Genomic DNA, 17608 nt, shown 5'->3' with positions numbered 1-17608 from the left:
CGAGATCTTGGAAGAGGCTGGAAGGGGTGCTTGGCCTGGTGTCAAGGCTGAAGCACTCAAGACTGGTTATCTATTCTTGAAGACAGTGACCGTGAGATGCTGAATCATCCCTTATTAAGGTGCAAAGAAAGAAGAACATGAGTGCCAAGTTTTATTCATTTAAGACAATTAAATGCAGCAAAATGGATCAAATCATTGTCTCTTGTCACGTGACCCAAGGATGGAAATAGAGTTGGTCGAGGAGTTCTAGATCAAGCGATAGTGCATGCACGTACTCCCTTATATTCCCAAAGACAAGAATACACTGCAAGGCCAGCTTCAAAGACAATGTTCATGGCTGAAGGCATGGGTGATGAGAGAGGTTGGGCCAATTAGGTGGGGAGGTACAGTCAAGTTCACCTCCTGGCACCTGGGGTATGAGCTTATGTGCTGCTAGTGAGCCGAATGTTCCAGACTGGCATGAGCGTGCCAACCAATTGTAGAGGGCCATATAACGAAGGGCCTTATAGTTTGAGATCCAATGATATACTGTGTACCTAATAGTAATGAAGATGACTTGCACTAGAGGAGGGCACAAGATGTCCACCTGACATTAGAGACCCAATCACAACACAACCCCCTGTAGGTGTCTTTTATTTGCCACAAAGTATGATGTCACGTATGACACAAATTGTGTCTATCAAAGTGATTTTTTTAATTAAATGTATGAGAGCTCGAGCGAACGTCCGTTGATGTCCGTTGTAACTCCCTGTTTTAGACAATTGATAATAAAACAGACAAACTTTGCCATCTTCCTGAGTTGGTTCGATTATTTGGTGTCAGAGTTATTTTGCATCCCATCCATTGCATGCCTGTTTACAATAGGACTCTAAAAGCTCAGTCCCCTGCCATCTCATGGGAGACAGAGCAGCCAATTGGATTTGTAAGAGTCCCAATCTGGGCACAGGAAGTGGAGGGAGGCAATAGGGAAGACTCAGGAGGGCAAGACACAACCGCCATCCAGTTAATGAATAATTATGAGGCTTCACAGCAGGACCCGCTTTTTCCAACACACTGAAATCCGTGGAAAGCTTTCACTTTTGGCTTAAAATCCAAGTTTTGATGTATTTTATTGTACACACTAAAAATATGACAATGACATGATAAAATGCATAATCCTGTGGGGTCATGGACCACAAGATGCAAAAATACACAATTTACAAAAGGTTTGAGTTTTTTCACACCTTCCACACACAGTCTGAAGTTGTTCACAGTTGCAGATTCAAGACACATGCAACTATAAATCGCCCAATGTTATATATACCTCGTCCAGTGCAAGGCAGGCCCACAATGGTTTTATGTAGGACAAAGCCTGTCAGGAACGACATGAAAGAATGAACCTGCATAGATACACCACCATGACCAGCAAGAAATAAATGCCAGTGGGTCAATACCTCAAACAAGCCCGGCTCACACTTCAGCACCTGTCTGTGATGGTATTGAAAGGTTACTTTTTGAATATCACACAAAAATGAAGGTGGGAGTTTAAGCATTTGAAAATGTTCAACCTAAGAAATTGTGGCCTGAACATATATATAGGATTTGTGACACACTATTGCCAATTTTGAGCATGGGTCTATCAAGACAACCATATTAAAAGTGCCAGAAAACAAAATGGCGTTATCATCTCTCATCTACAGCTGTGGGACACAATATTTCAGAGCACCGAATGGGTGAGGACGTAAGACACCAAAACAGCAACTGGGGGGGTGTCAAGCTCTAATGATTAGGACCCATTATTGACTAAGAAGCACACTGAGCTAAGAGCGGTCATTGCACCGTTTTAACAGTTGTGACATAATATATTTTTAATGTTTGATGCTTTGTATGCAATCCAGTAAATCAATATCGAAAATGCGTGCACTAGGATAAAATTGGACATTTCAACATTTCCAATTTGGGCGCATGTCTGCATTGGTTCCATCAAATGCGGAGAATCCAAAATAGAACCAAATGGCCCACTTGCCTTGGACCAACGGCCTGTAAGGTGAACACACAAAGATGTCCAAGCAATTACACCTTGCTTTTGTTTTTTATTTAATCTATAAGAATTAACTATGCTTGCCCTCCAAGCACCATTAGAGGCCCCTCGTGGGGTGACTGTCCCTAGCCATAGCTGGTGTGCCAGATATCTAGGGTTAGGGGACTGACAGGATGAGCTGGCCCTGACTACATGTAGAACACAATTTCAGAAGAGTGCAATGATACAGTTAATAAACCCTACACTAATCTAAAATCCGGACATGCCGGACCATGGGGTCAAAACCAATGTATTACTCCCTACTTATCTGCTCACATGTGAAGTTTAAAAACACATAAGCAATTTCAGCAGGCTGTCTGGTTAGTGTACAGACATTCTGTAGGTATATTACCTACCTATTTCATTGCACTCTTCTGAGTGGCGTCTCCGGCTTTACCTTGTCTTCCCAGCACTCTTGTTCCTGTTTTTAAGTCCTGGGACATTTCCAGTGTGTTGATCCAGCCAAAAGGGCTCATATATCAGCATTACAGAAATCAGAATGGTACATTATGATCTGTCTAGTGAATATTTACATGAGGGCAGTTTTAGAGAGAAAAGTAGGTATTACTAAAGGTAGTGTGTGACTGTGGGATAGACTTGAGATTTGCTCAAGTCGACCCTCCAAGCGAGGAGGGTTTTATTGTCTCGGTACCTTTTTATTCTTGGACTTCCAAGCCTAGTGGCCCACAGTGGCCAAGTCTAGAATCGACTGTGTGATAGGCGAATGCAGCTAGAGACACACAGGGCCATTGGGAAGGGATGCATGGTACAGCTGGCTTTGTTAGGGGGAAAAGCACACCATCATATCATGAGCACGGGCTGCATCATCTTCAAAAAAGGTTTGATCATGAAAAGTGCCCTCCTTTCCCGATAAGAGAGGCTTGCTCTCAGGAACATTTGCGTCACCAGGTGTCACCCCTGAAAAGGGCTTGAGATCAAGAAATACCAGAAGGAAAAGACTTGGAATAGGCTTTTTCAGCCTGTAACCCCAGACTCTGAAGCAACCCCAACCTCTCTTGCCACCAATTCATAAGTGGGCTCAAGAAACAGCTTAGCAGTGCATCCTTATTGATAACCTCTTGTGCCAAGCAAATGTTGTCGTTGACACCTCAACAGAAAGGAATCTCAGCCCGGATGCAACCAATGCCAGGAAGTGTCATGTCGTCCTCTTCGATCCTGTGCACTTTGGTATCCTGCACCATGTAAAGCACTGCCATGTTTCTCCGCACCTTGGTGCACCCTGCAGAAATCTCCCAAATAGAATACAAATAAAATAGTGCCAAGAAAAATGGATGCCTGATTTCAGCATGTCATCTGCTGTGCGCGTCATTTGCACCAAAAAGAGTTGTACAAAATTCACAAAGGACATCTGAATGGAAAAATCATGGATGTGTAAATTTAGGTGGCTTTTTCAATCCTTTGTCCAAATGCACAACTCAGTGTACATTTCTATCTATCTTAGAATGCATCCCAAATTCAGAAACAGTGTGCGCTTTAAAATGCACAAAAAACAAACGCTTTCCCCTGTGGATGTTTGAACAGGCGTAGGAGGATGCACAAAACATGACAGGATCATTTATGATGTTGTCATACATTTTTTGAAGTGGTACAGCAACTGTATGACCCACTGCTGTTCCACTTGCATTTCTATCCCTCAAACAGTGACAGAAATATTTGTTACTATTTTTTCATTTTGCAATAACAGGATCTTTAAGGGCCCATCTGTGAAGTGTGTTCACCAGCAGGGAGCCCATCCTTCCAGGGGGTTGGCAAGTGCATCGTTTGCGTGGAAGCACTACCACCAGGAAAAGCACAGGTCATTTTCTTGGATACGTTGACATGTGCAATTGCAAAAACCGGGCCTCTAAAAAAAGCACAACTTCTCCGCTAATTTTAGATGGCCCATTTTGTGGGAATTGGATGGACAGGTATACAGCAATCGGGGCCAGCACTGAGTGGACATCAGATTAGATTTTAGAAGTCTGATTACAATCTGCGCATCAAGAAGGCCCAGTCTGATACGAGGGAAATATTCAAAATTCTTAGGCAGTTGGAAAGGTTCCATGTGATTTAATCGCCTGCTGTTTCATCGCCAGGCTTTTAAACGTGCACATTCCATTGAAAACTCCCCACCCACACTTATTTTTTACTATTGCCCACCCGCCCAAACCCTTATTTGCCCTTTCCCACCCCCCCTTAAAAAATTTGATGAGCACATACGATGTAATGTGCACGTTTAAAAGCCTGGCGATGAAACAGCAGGCGATGAAACAACGTTGTACCGTTGGAAAACCCCAGCCAGCGGAAGTTATACTGACCAAAGATCGATCTTGGTGCATTACTATCCAAGATGCTATGTTTGGCAAGGTACAGAATATTAGGAAAAATATCAGGAACAAACTCAAGGTGACAGCTAATTCTGGTCCATAAAATGGAGAACAGAGGGGCTTTCTCACTCACGTCTGTTCTGACATCAATGATCAATTTGGCCTAGCTGTTCACATATGAACATTCCTCCATGAACACCTCATCACTCCAATAAAACACAGCTATCCCATGACATTCCAGTGAAGCTGCTCACTTAAAGGTCATACAGACAGGCCTAACGCAGCCAGAACCCAGTCTGGGTGTCCACCCACCAGACTGAACAAATTCAACTGATATCTTCTCCACCTAACGCTAGGATGCAGCTACCAATTGGCAATTACATCAGCTGCACACATAACTGGTGCACCCTACGACACTTTCTCTCTCTACTAACCTGTACTGCGGTCCCAGAGGGCGTTCATCCTACCAGCGCTTTGAGATCATGCCAATGATATATAGAGCGCTATATTAATGCCAAATAGCATAACATAACAGAATTGTTCATGTTTAGAGATGTATCGGAAACAGAGGTGCTGAACATTGCGGCCCAGTTTAAACCAACCACCTGTAAAGGTGATGACTATCCAGCAGCTGCAGTGAAGACCTGTGTACCATCTTTGATCCCAAGCATTACCAAGTTCATCAACATCTCTTTCGGGGAGGGCCATATGCCTAAACTTATAAAGCAGGCGTGGATTACTCCATTACTGAAAAAGCCTACGTTGGATCCTAATAGCACTGCCAACTATAGGCCCATTACGAATGTATGTTTTATTAAATTATTTTTTATTGAAGATGCTGGACCCTGCGGCAAACCTGCAGGTGAAAGAGTATCTTGACAAAAAGAGAATTCTGGCCAGACGACAATTAGGATTCAGAGAAGCGCATGGCAGAGGTTCTATGTGCTATTCCTGCATTTTGAAAGTCGAACACCAAAAAGACTGGTTTATTTTGGTCGTTTTTGGTGTCGCCTTCAAAATGCTGAATATCACATATTTTTTTGCCACGACCCTCACTCTGTCCTCTGCTGGGTGCTTCTTTAGCTAATAGGGGGGTTTCACCCTCTGAGCGCCCCTTTCATGCCCCTTCTCCCGACACCATCCAATACATTTTAACTAGCACCTCTCTCCCATTCCCACTACAAATATTCACACACTTCTCCCTCACATGCATGTACACACACATTCACACACCAAAACATTCACTTTCCTTATTTCCACGACGTCCCTCGCCCGGCCACGCCTGTCAGCCCCTGTGTGCACTCGTGTGTGTCTCAGGGAGAAACTGGCATTCCCAAAATGGCCGCGCACCGAGAGGAAGACAGCATTGGATTCAGCAAGGTAGTGCAGGTGGAGAGGTGAGGAGGGGTTTTGATTATGGGCTAGGGTGGTGGGTAATGGGGTTTTAACAATCGATTTAGAAAGACCGAATTATCGATTTTAATCAGTCTTTCTAAATTGATCTTTTTTTTGTTTTGGCTTTTACTAAATAATATTTTCACCTAATACCAGCACAGAGACGGCCTTGCTGGACTTACAGTAGCTATAGATATAGGTAGCATTGTGCTACTGATGTTATTGGACCTGTCTGCGCCTTTCCATTTAGTAGATTATAATATACTTGTGTACAGACTTCCACCCTCTGCCTTTGTTTCTCCTGTAGCGGCTAAATGGGTGGAGCCTTTTTGTCCAATCGTTCAGCAAGAGTGTTCAGCCGTCCTGCATCAGCAGTTGTGGTCAATGTGCCTTTTGGTGTTCCACTGGGGTCATGTTTGTCTCCACCCCTTCATAATATTTTTACCAAACCATTGTTTGTATCGCTTCACACAAGGGTTATAATCTATACCAACTATGCCGATGACACACAGTGCCTAATTCCCATCTGAGGAAATTATGAAAAGGGGACACAATACATTAATGAGGTCTACTTTTACATTCAGCATTTACATCCGGTAGATTAAACAAGCTAGGCATGGCCAGAGTATAAAAGCTTTGTTATCGCTGGCTGTACTATTGCAACTCTGAAAAAAGTGAAAACATTAGTGGCTCGATGCATGGAATTATTTGGGTGGGAAATAGGGGACTTTGTGTCAAACTGCGTGCAAAATCCTGCTCGTCGATTCATGGAACCGACTGCATGTGGCTTTTCCAGGACTTGCAGAGAGTTTGCTCAGACTCAGCTTGGCTCTGCGAGCGGCCGAGGGCCTTGCGCGAGACTCCATGCAGAGTGTGGGCATAGCTTATGCAGATTGCTGGGAAGGGGGCGGAACACAGAAAACAGGGAAGAACAAACCAAAACATGGGCGTTACGAGGGACGGCCTGCAGGCAGGCCCTTGCACGCCCACAATCGCACCAAACGATGCGTAATCACGGAACCACCCGCGCAGCCTCTAAGTAGAGAAATGGGGTTGCCAGTGAATTCGTCGAAAAAAATTGGTCAACCAGACAAATGGTCGAATCAAATTGGTCGAAAACCATTTCGTCGAATTTTTTTTTTTTTCTATTTTAACCCTAAATCTCTACACCACGCGAAGGCAGGCGTACAGACACTTGCGCAAAGGAATTGCTGCACAGATGTGGGATTGCATGTTAGATTTAGGGGTGCATGCACACAGATGGTCTTCCGATTTAAATTAGGTGTGGGCGAATGCAGTGCAGCAGGGTGCAGGAACAGTTTACAGGGGTTTGCACACAGATTTGCTGACTTTTACCCGATTTACGGAGTGTCAAAAGGATGTTGTCGGGGTGCCAGCAACAGTTACGGAGACCGTGTGCAGGGTCCCCGAGATGCAGGCCTGCTTGCGGGGACCCCACACACTGTTTGAAGTGTATGTATGTAGCTGGTCTGGTTGTTTATGCTTTGTGTGGGGTTGCATGTCAGGGGCATTCTGGGTGCGACTTTCGAATACGGTTACTTTGCGCAGTAAATTCCATCAATATGCGGGGCACGCATTTTTTATTCTGTGCAAAGACTCGTGCAGTGTCGTTCTCTGCGCACAGCAATTGCGGGGCAAATGCATATAGGCAGATGTAAACAGCATAGTGTCTGCCTCTGCTATCAACATAAACATCTGAATCAGACACATCCTTTCTTCACCAAAAAGAGCCGCACCACTATTGTAAGAACTATTATCGGGGCTAAGTTGGACTATTGCGGCAGCTTGCTGCACGGAGTCTTTAAGGGTGACATTTCTAATTTGCAGGTAATCCAAAACACACAGTGCAGTTAGGGTGGTTGATGGTTTAGGAAAGAGAGAACATGTTTCGCAGGCCAGACCAGTGCTTCATTGGCTCCCAGTGGAGGCCAGAATTTATTTTCGCCTTCTCGTGCTTACGCACAAGTGCCTATTTGGTGATAGTCCTAAATATCTTTCAGACAGAATGTCTAGGTTACCGGCCCGAAAAGGACACTGAGGTCCAATACCACAAGTCTGCAGTCCGTGCCAAAAGGTAAGCTGAATAGGGTAGGCAGGTGTGCCTATCACTGCGCAGCCCCATCTGTATGGAATACCCTACCCACCGACTTAAAGGATAGTTCCGGGACTTTTTTTTTATTGTCCCTACGGTTCGGCCATGTGTTTTTAAGCATAAATCGGTAGATCGTAGAAAACTTTCCTATGGACCATACCCGACTTTTCGTCCATTAACGCACTCGAAATCAGCCGCCATTTTCTGATAATCCTCTCACTTGCCGCATCGCCCTGGCTCACCTGCTTTTGCGGCACTAAATCAAATCCCCCGCCCCTGAAACAGACTTTATCAAAACATTCATATTCCCCGCCTCTATCCGTGACGTGACTGAGCTGCATAGGCAAACGCGCCCAGGCGTCTTCTACGCGACTCCACACAGAACCCGGAAATCAACACAGATGAGCTCACACAACACAGCGCGCCACAATCGGGAATATGAAACTGTACTTTTAAAATAAACTTCAAGATTGTAAATTTGGTAAAGTACATTTATTTGACATCAAATGTTTTGAGAATATTCAGCGATTTTCATTTTTATTTGCTCACGTTCCAAAAAGTTCATTTTGAGGCACGCGATGTTCCTTTGCTGTACACAGGGTCTTAGATCATCTCACAATACAGCGCCACAATTCGGAATATGAAACTGTGGTTTAAAAGCAAACGGCAAGATTGTACATTTGGCAAAGTACATTTATTCGACATCAAATGTTTAGAGAATATTCTGGGATTTGCATTTTTCTTTGCTCTCGATCCAAAATAGTTCGTCTTGAGGCAAGCGATGTTCGTGTGCAGTACACAGGGTGTTGGTTTACGATAAAATAAGCTCTTCGGTCGCACTGATAATCGCATGGCTGTTCCAACAACGAGGCACTAGGCCACCACAACGGTCTGTATGTTGCATCTAGCCGTTAGTACCGCGTAAGGGCATACTTGTACTTGGCGATCGTCCCATAAAATGGTCAGGGTGGTAACGTTGTTCACGCGGAGAAGCAACTGGCGGTTAAAAAAAACGTCCGCCGGTGTCTGGTACTCGTGACACATGCAGTAATGCATGATGTACCTGTTTGAAAAACATAAAAAATGAAATTAGTCTCACCATCAGATCTTTATTAAAATTATTCATTTTATATATTAGGTCGGGAAATTATTTCATAGCTAGGACAGTGCAACTGGGTATTATACATCAAGGGGTGGCTGTAGGATACTGAGACAGTCCCCCAGTGCAGGGGTTGACAGGGAGGCAGTGCAGGTGGAGAGTGGAAGGGCCCAGGACCGAGGTCGCAGACAGTGGACCAGTTGTAGCAGGGGAGAGGGAGAGAGAAAGCAGAAGCAAAGAGGAAGGTTTTGAGGTGCTTCCGTAAAAGGAGATGGTTCTCCTCAAGATAGTGGCGGTACAAAACAATATGCCACATAGAACGAACAAGTACAACTTAACCCGTCTTTAAAGCTACTGTATAGTAATTACATTGCGGTATAAACTCATATAAAGAGTTACTTACATTATATTAGCATTTTCCATTGTGTCTGTGCGTAGGGCAGCCCCGAAATACCACTCCTTCTATGCCGACGTTATTTCTTCTAATGAACGAACATGAAATGGCTTCATTATCGTTTCTTACGTTATTGCCCCACACCCCCAAAAAGAAGTCTTTCGGGATGGTCCCGGCCTGTCAAGGTCAAATAACAATACAACCTTATACTGAGTCGTGGGCCATTCCGGCACCCGAGCAAAAAATCAAAGCAGCTGACCTTCACTTTGAACGAGCGCACATTCCTATTTAGCAACATTCAGTGTAAGGCCATCTCACAGGACTTGAAATTTACACTCCATTTTTGCATTTTGTCTGCGTGCTTTGCAGCCCCAGAGAACCATAAATACGGAGACATTCTATATTTTTTGAAAAATGATTTATAATACTGTTTGGTTTAATTTAATGCGCAGATGAACAAGGTTGGATAGACACATTGCATGTACACTGAGCAATCACTTTAATTTACACATTACATAGATACACATATTCAATGGGCCTGCGACATGAGGAGACTCGAGAGAACAGACAATCAAATTACAATCATTTAAACCGTGATGTGTATTTCTCAATGAGCTCTTCTTTAGGTGGACATGGAACAGAGGCAATGTTGGGTGGCAATGCAGTTGTCCCCTGCACAGGTTCGTTCACAACTCCATTTATGTGCCTATCTAGGACGCCAACAATAAGTCTCTCAATAAACTCATATTGCATATCCTCAAACACTGGTTTGATCACCCATTGTTTACTTCTTTTAGTGAAGGCCTTATTGTAGCGAAGCGTCCCTAAAGTTCCGGTCGTCCTACTTTGTTGACGTCCAACATTATGGTTATGTGCCAAGACCGCTAGAAGAGTCCGATTTATCATGCCCTCCATGCCAAAATGCAATCGTTTTGGCCTGTACTTTAGGCACATATTGTGGAACACCTCCGAATCTCCTGTGTGGCAGAATTCCGTGAGTCCCCTCAAATCTCTTGTTATAGTTTTATCAAATACAATCTTTTCAATGGCTTTGTGAGTGGGTGATGAAGGAATCAACCACTTCTTTTTCCGTGCCTCCTCTGTGGACAAATGGCCATGTTCACAATTGTGGAAATGTTGGTTTGTGTTCCAACGGTGAACGTTTGTGCAGTGTAGCATTACTGACCGCCATTTTTCCAGTAGAATTTCCAACGACCCTCCACATGTTTTTGAGCTCCACCAAAGATGGTTGCTGATTGACTTGGACCACTGTGAAATACCTTGCGTTTCTTTTTTTTTACCTGCAGCAGACATTTTTTTATTGATTGTTTTTGCAAGATGCCAAACGTCAAATTGGTGATTTATATTTTTGTACTCTTCTCTCATTGTCTTGCCAATTGAAACGTGTCTGTCCGTGGCTATCAGGTCGATCACCATTCCCCGCGATTGTAGTTCTTGCAATGATGCTACAAAGCCAACTTTCTCCATGGCCACTGAGGATGTACTTTGTGACACCTGCACGACCACCGAACTCACAATTTTCTTACTTTCCATGTCCTGAAAGTGGTAGGTGCAGTACTTGGCTGAAAATCCTGGGCTGTCGCACTGTCCATCACCGGCTAGCCTGAACCGTTTGCCCGCGAATGTACTATCAATAGACATTTTTTCATTTCTCCAAGCTTCGCTAATGGCTGGAAATAGATAATCGGTTTGGTATTTGTAGAACTGAGTTTTCGCAATGAAATGGATTCCCACAAACTGAAAGAAAGACTCTAATTTTTTAAAACTTGAACCACTAAAAAGTGCAGCCGCTGCACAAAGTAGATTGCCTGCTGGCAGTTGCCCCAGCATGGGTTGTGCAGACCATGAGAAAGGATGATATTTTGTACATGTGGCATGTATTTTAAGGTTAGTGCCTCGAATTGCACGAGTCACATTAATCAATGGCTCCCCACATACTTCCCCACCAACCGAATGCCCACATTTCATCCGAATAATAATATCAATCAAACAACTATCGGATACAATGAATTTGGCCTCTTTCCTTATACTGTCACTCTGCATCCCAGCTGGTTCGGCCTGTAACGTTGAGGACATGTCACTCACATGAAAGGTAGAATCTATGATATCGTCTTCCGCTATGTTCAGTGATATTGATGGTGTTTCATTGTCGTCCACTTCATTCTCTTCCATTGCAACATCTGTTCCTTCTCCGGCGATGGGCGAATAAGACAATTTCTTCAACTTTCTCGCGGTCTTAGTTTTTGCGGGTGTGGATTCTGTGAACTGATCTCCGACTGCATCCGAACTACCAGGAGGACATTCACTATCAATGGCTGGATGTGGTATAGCTCCGTTGTCAATCACTTCATATTCTTCCCATTGGCACGATGCATCTCCAGTCTCAAGTCCCTGCCAAAAGGTTTGACAAGCAACATCTCTCGTTCGCTTCACTGTCTGTGTAGATCTAGTTCGCACACCCACTCGCAACTAGAGGACAGATTGGAAAAGGGATGTTCAGTTTAAACACAACTTACAGTATTGAACTATTAACAGTGAAAAACAACATAATATAGTGACCAGGACACTAACCTTCTTTTGCTTTCTTTTCTTTGAAACTTTCTTGCCTCGAACTTCAACATCAGGACGCTGTTGCTCCGACTCGTGTGTGCATGTCTCCACTTCCTCTTGCGCTGCAACGACTATATTTTCATGATAAGCACATCCATCACGCACTGACGCTCCATCGACTCCCTGAAACATAGAACTTTCATTAGTATGTATAATAATATCGAAAACACAAAATGTACTTGGGGACCAATACCCACGTACATCTCAATAGCAAAACACGAATGAACGCTTTGTGTAGAACATTCAAACGACAATTATTCACGCATTGTTGATCTAGTTAGATGGAACTGTCAAGATCCATACCTCGGGCTCCTCATAGACTTCCATTGATGATATTATTGAAGATGATGCTTCAGTAACTCCCTGAAACACAGTAATTGCATTAGTATGGTTTTCTATTTTGTTAAAAAGAACATAAACTTTGTGCAGGCGTCAACGGCTCATCTAAATAGACCTGCACAAATGATCAGTTGTCTAAAATAAATAATGGATATGTAAATATGATTCGATTTGCTCGATCGTTGGAAGTGTCACCACCCAGAGATCTGCATCAACTACTAGGGGTGATGTCCTTGTAGAAGAAGCTCCGTCATCTCCCTGAAACATAGTACTTGCGTTAATAAAGATGGAAGTATAGCGGATGTAATCACGTCATATGATTTCGCTTGATCGAACTGTCAGTATCCATACCTCGAAATGCATAAGAACATCAAGGGACGATGTAACTGCGGTGCACACTTCTGCAAGCTGTTGCGCCGACCCGTAACTGCATGCTCCCCCTTCTTCTTGGACTAATGCTCCATCGACTCCCTGAAACGTAGGACTTTCATTAGTAATGAACACAATATTGAAAAAAGAAGACACATAGGAGGGCGACGACAGAAGGACATATCAATGGCTAAAAAAGAAAGAAACATTGTGTGTAACAATCACGCTACAAGAATGCAAGATCTGATGATCTCCATCGATGGAACTGTCCGGAAACGTACCTCGAGCATCTGAGTGACATCAACGGTTGTCGTCAATACGTTGGACTCCTCAGCATCTCCCTGAAAGACAGTACTTGCATTATTTTGGATAACAATAATTATAACTGAAAACAAAGACTAGAGGACGAGTACAAGGGTGTACCATTAGGTAAAATAATTACACGATAAATTAAAACTATTGATTTACATGCCTAAAAAAAGTCAGTGAAAGAATAGCAAAGTAAGATTACCCGATAGGCGCTTGAAGTGGCTGATGACTGCAATAACGACACGGATGGAGAATCTTCCGCCTTCATATTGAGTGGATACATAAATGGGGAAATTATTGTTAGCTAATGCTACACACTACCGCAAGGCCGAGAGATAAATACGTAAACTTGACTCACCAGAGGAGGGATGTGGACGAATAGAGTGGGAATAGCGGTTGAGAGCAATTTTCGCCTCGCTCGCGGTGTGTTCTTCTTTATTAGCAATGATGTGGAGTACATGTCTGAACTAAAGTGCCTGCTGCAGATGCGGTATCGATCACCCCTCTTGTCCGCAAAGACTTCTAGGACTCTACTTTCAAGCTCAGACGGTGGATATCCGCAATATCGGACCCATTCTCTTATCTGATCTATTGTCTTAGGGAAAACATGCATTATAGTACCTTCAGATTTATTATGGGTCTTCGAAGGGCAACCGCCAATGGAACAGGCAGGCATTGTGGAAAGTTCTGAAAAGTAAAGATCAACAATTCTCTATGAATACCAATGTAAACTCAGAACATGTGACTAGTTCCTTGCATGTACTGTCTTGAACAAAAAGAAATTGGACGCAAAATGATTATGGTACATGGCATTACCTTGACGAACAAACAGTTAGATGCAGGGATCAGAGTACTTTCTTGTCGTACAACAGGGAGCAGTTCACCGGTTGCAAACTGAGGAGTTTCCTCAGAGTGGTCACGGAAGTTCACAGAGACGAAGAGCAGATAACCAGCACCTTCACGGGTTGACTAGCAAAGCGCAAAGAAGTGCTCATTAGAAATATGAAGTGGGTTATAAAGAATTCGAAACAGGGGTGTGTTTGTGAATGAATGACGTCTATATGTCGTGGCATTATGTGGATTGCAGGGGGCCGTCCAGCGTGAGGGGGGATGCTTGGCAGGAGACACGGGGTCTGGAGGTAGACATGGGAACAACAACCCATGCTCTAAAGACCACTTTGAAGTGTACATGGTCTTTGGCACCTCTTGGCCTTTATCGCTCCCTGACAGCTCCACTTGGCAGCACAAGTACCCCGGTGCGAACTGCCTTTGATAGGGCGGGGGGTAGATTGGGGGGCTGGTCGTGCAGACAAGACACAGGAAGACTCGTGAATGGAGACACACTTATGTGGATTGCAGGGGGCCGTCCAGCGTGAGGGGGGATGCTTGGCAGGAGACACGGGGTCTGGAGGTAGACATGGGAACAACAACCCATGCTCTAAAGACCACTTTGAAGTGTACATGGTCTTTGGCACCTCTTGGCCTTTATCGCTCCCTGACAGCTCCACTTGGCAGCACAAGTACCCCGGTGCGAACTGCCTTTGATAGGGCGGGGGGGGTGGATTGGGGCGGTGGTCGTGCAGACAAGAATCGTTTGCCGCAGGGCCTCACCAAGGAGAGGCCATCTAACTGCATGTAAGAGGCAGGCTGCAGGATCTAGTACATGGAAGGCAGGGGGGTGACTTTATAAATACCTCACCTTCCCAGGAGAATATATGGGTGCAAAGGTTATGTGGATTGAAGGTGGGCGGCCAGCGTGAGGGAGGATGCTGGCCGGAGACATGTGGTGTGACAAGACAAGGCACAGGAAGACTATTCAATGGAGACACACTAGATTCATTTAAAAAATGAAAGCAACCATTGTTAAAATATATGTTGGGTTTTATTTTAGATCTTAATTTCAATTGAACATAAATAATAAACATTACACATTGTAAAGTTCCGGTTGCAGCACATCCAGGGAAAATCCGCGGTATTGTCCACTGTCGCTTGGGAAATGTTGTCTAATGGCAAGTACCGCACAGGCAGGTATTACTCTCCGAACGCGGTGTCCGAGCCTCCCGTGAAGCCACCAAGTGAAGCAACGATAGGCCACCAGCCTGTACCACCTGTGAAAATGAAAGATGCAAACTGTATTAAAATGACAAAACTTTCTTATCACTGTCGATTCAGGTAAAAAATGTCATTCTGCTTTGAAAAAAATTCTATCTAGAAAATGCACAATATGGAACCAATTTACATGCGTTCGAATGATATGTAGATGTAATTTTATATGTGGGAGACGACCATGAAATAGTAGTGGCATCACTGACATCACAACTAGAGTATACTTACTCGTTACTCGGATTACGTGGACGAACAGTGCCGCGAAGTTCGTGCATAAGCACCATCATCATCCTCAACACGGTCCGTGAGAGGCAGGCTTCCCTGAACTCTGGCAGCTCGGTGATGCATTGCGGACTTGGCTCGCCTTCCGAAATGTAGGCCAAGCACCCGGAATTTTCACGGCAGCAGCAGTTCTCCTCCTCAGTTGGCATTAGCTCGCACCGATTGCACGTGCACCAGGTGGAGACGCCGTCCATGCGACATGGTCCAGGCTCTTCATCCGTTGACTGGTCCTCCCAACTGCCGTCCGAATCCCCATCGTTTTCGCGTGCTTGCCTTTCCAGTAGTTCTTCCTCGGTGTACTCGGGCTCGTACATATACGGCATTATTGTAGCCATTGTGTGGTAAAGAAAGTAAAATAATTTACAGAGATGGTACAGGTGTTCACAAGGCCTAGAAGCGGCGAAGGTAGCTGACCAGAGCACAGAAACGAGTCACAGAATACTCAAAGTAACACAGAGAGAATAATGGAATCGAAAATCTGCTGCTGTGTGTTGTGAAACGGTGTGTTTATACTTATTGAGGAAAGAGGCGTCCTGCCATTTCCATGGCGACACGTCATTAGCTGAGGCGCAGCGATTGTTGACACGAAACGTGCTTTGGCGTTGGGAAATGGGCGGTACGTGTCTGCTGATGTCAGGCTCAGGGGCGGGGGATTTAATTTAGTGGCGCAAAAGCAGGTGAGCCAGGGCGATGCGGCAAGTGAGAGGATTATCAGAAAATGGCGGATGATTTCGAGTGCGTTAATGGACGAAAAGTCGGGTATGGTCCATAGGAAAGTTTTCTACGATCTACCGATTTATGCTTAAAAACACATGGCCGAACCGTAGGGACAATAAAAAAAAAGTCCCGGAACTATCCTTTAAGGAGTTGTAGCTCTCTGGCACTGATCAGGCGAGTGTTGAAGACTCGCTTGTTTGTCTGAGCATATGTGGCTTTCCTATGCTCATTTGTATCGCTATTCTGCTGCTCTTGTTGTGAACTGCACTTTTTTGTTTTGTAGCGCCCTGATGCCCACGGGCTTGCCTGTTTGGCACTATATCAATAATAAATATAAATATAAATTGTATTACAAAGGGAGTAGAGAGACAGTCCGTGTTTAACTTCACAGAGGACCAAAACATTATAACTTCTATAGACCTCCTCTGCACTTTGAACCCATTTTATGTGAAACAAGAGTCTGTCCTGACTCCTTGTATGAGCTCCTGAGTATCCCTTTCCAGGCAGAAGACCCAATTTTGCTCATTGTGTTTTTTGCTGCTCTTCACTAGTACCCCCAGAGTATTTTCACTGCTGTCCCCTGGGGTTTGTAGACTGTTGCATCCTGTTGGCCAGGATAGCGATTGACCTGGGCTTCTGCCCACCAGCCCGTCACAATTTGGCCCATCCAAGCAAGCTCACTGTTCACCCAGAACGCTACAAATGTCAAATCAAAGCCTTGACCAGGTCAGTGGCCGCGGACTAGTAATGAAGAAGCCCCCTGGGAAAGCAGTCCGACACCAGGATTGGTATGGAGCCCTTAGAAACCAGACGACTTGGACTTGGGCACAGGTGTCCTGGAGGGTGCCCACCCTCAGGCCCAAAGGCTCTTTTCTCCTGGAACCCCTAAGCCACGTAGTAAATGGCGGGGTGTTGGTTTTCACTCACCTTGACTGCTATTTTCAGCACCATGGTTTGCTCATAGCTGTATCTTTTGGAATAAGAGACGGAGAAGCAGCTGCTGTCTGCAGAGGGTGTGGGTTAGGGGAGAAGCGAGCAGATGGTGAGGTGACAGCGAGGGGGATGTGGGAACACTTATCCCATTTTTGTAAGGAAAAAATATCTTTCGTGTCATTTTTTGGCCAACTCAGTTTTTATTCAACAAGAGTTCTTTGCTATCTCTCTGCCCTTATATAATGTCTAACTAGGAAATTATATGGGTAGATCCTGCAAGGCGTTTTCCTTTCCAGGTTTGACCTTCATTCTTGTAGCGTGGTCTGTCTCTGTGCCCTTTCTCTCAGTCAGGCTCATGTTCCGCTCTCTCTGCAACTCTCAGATTTCTTTTTCATCCCCACTCTCCCTTTGCTCTTAGGATTACCTCCAGAAGGCCACACCTCCAGAGAACTCTGATTACAGTGTGTGCGTGTGCTTCAAGCTACCATCCTAACCTAACATCTCGGGCATTAAAGACTTTAGAACAGGAAAGCAC

The 17608-nt window shown here is 44.6% G+C and overlaps 1 protein-coding gene across 1 annotated transcript in view; it reads right to left on the bottom strand.

Annotated features, from left to right (window-relative positions):
* P2RX3 (purinergic receptor P2X 3) overlaps nt 1-17608 on the bottom strand; it is a 338535-nt gene that overhangs the window by 92544 nt on the left and 228383 nt on the right. The window lies entirely within an intron of this gene.

The sequence above is a fragment of the Ambystoma mexicanum genome, chromosome 12 (genome assembly GCF_040938575.1).
Source record: "Ambystoma mexicanum isolate Mex_15411 chromosome 12, UKY_AmexF1_1, whole genome shotgun sequence".
In the NCBI taxonomy this organism is placed as follows: Eukaryota; Metazoa; Chordata; class Amphibia; order Caudata; family Ambystomatidae; genus Ambystoma; species Ambystoma mexicanum.
This window is presented reverse-complemented; position numbering and strand designations above follow the sequence as displayed.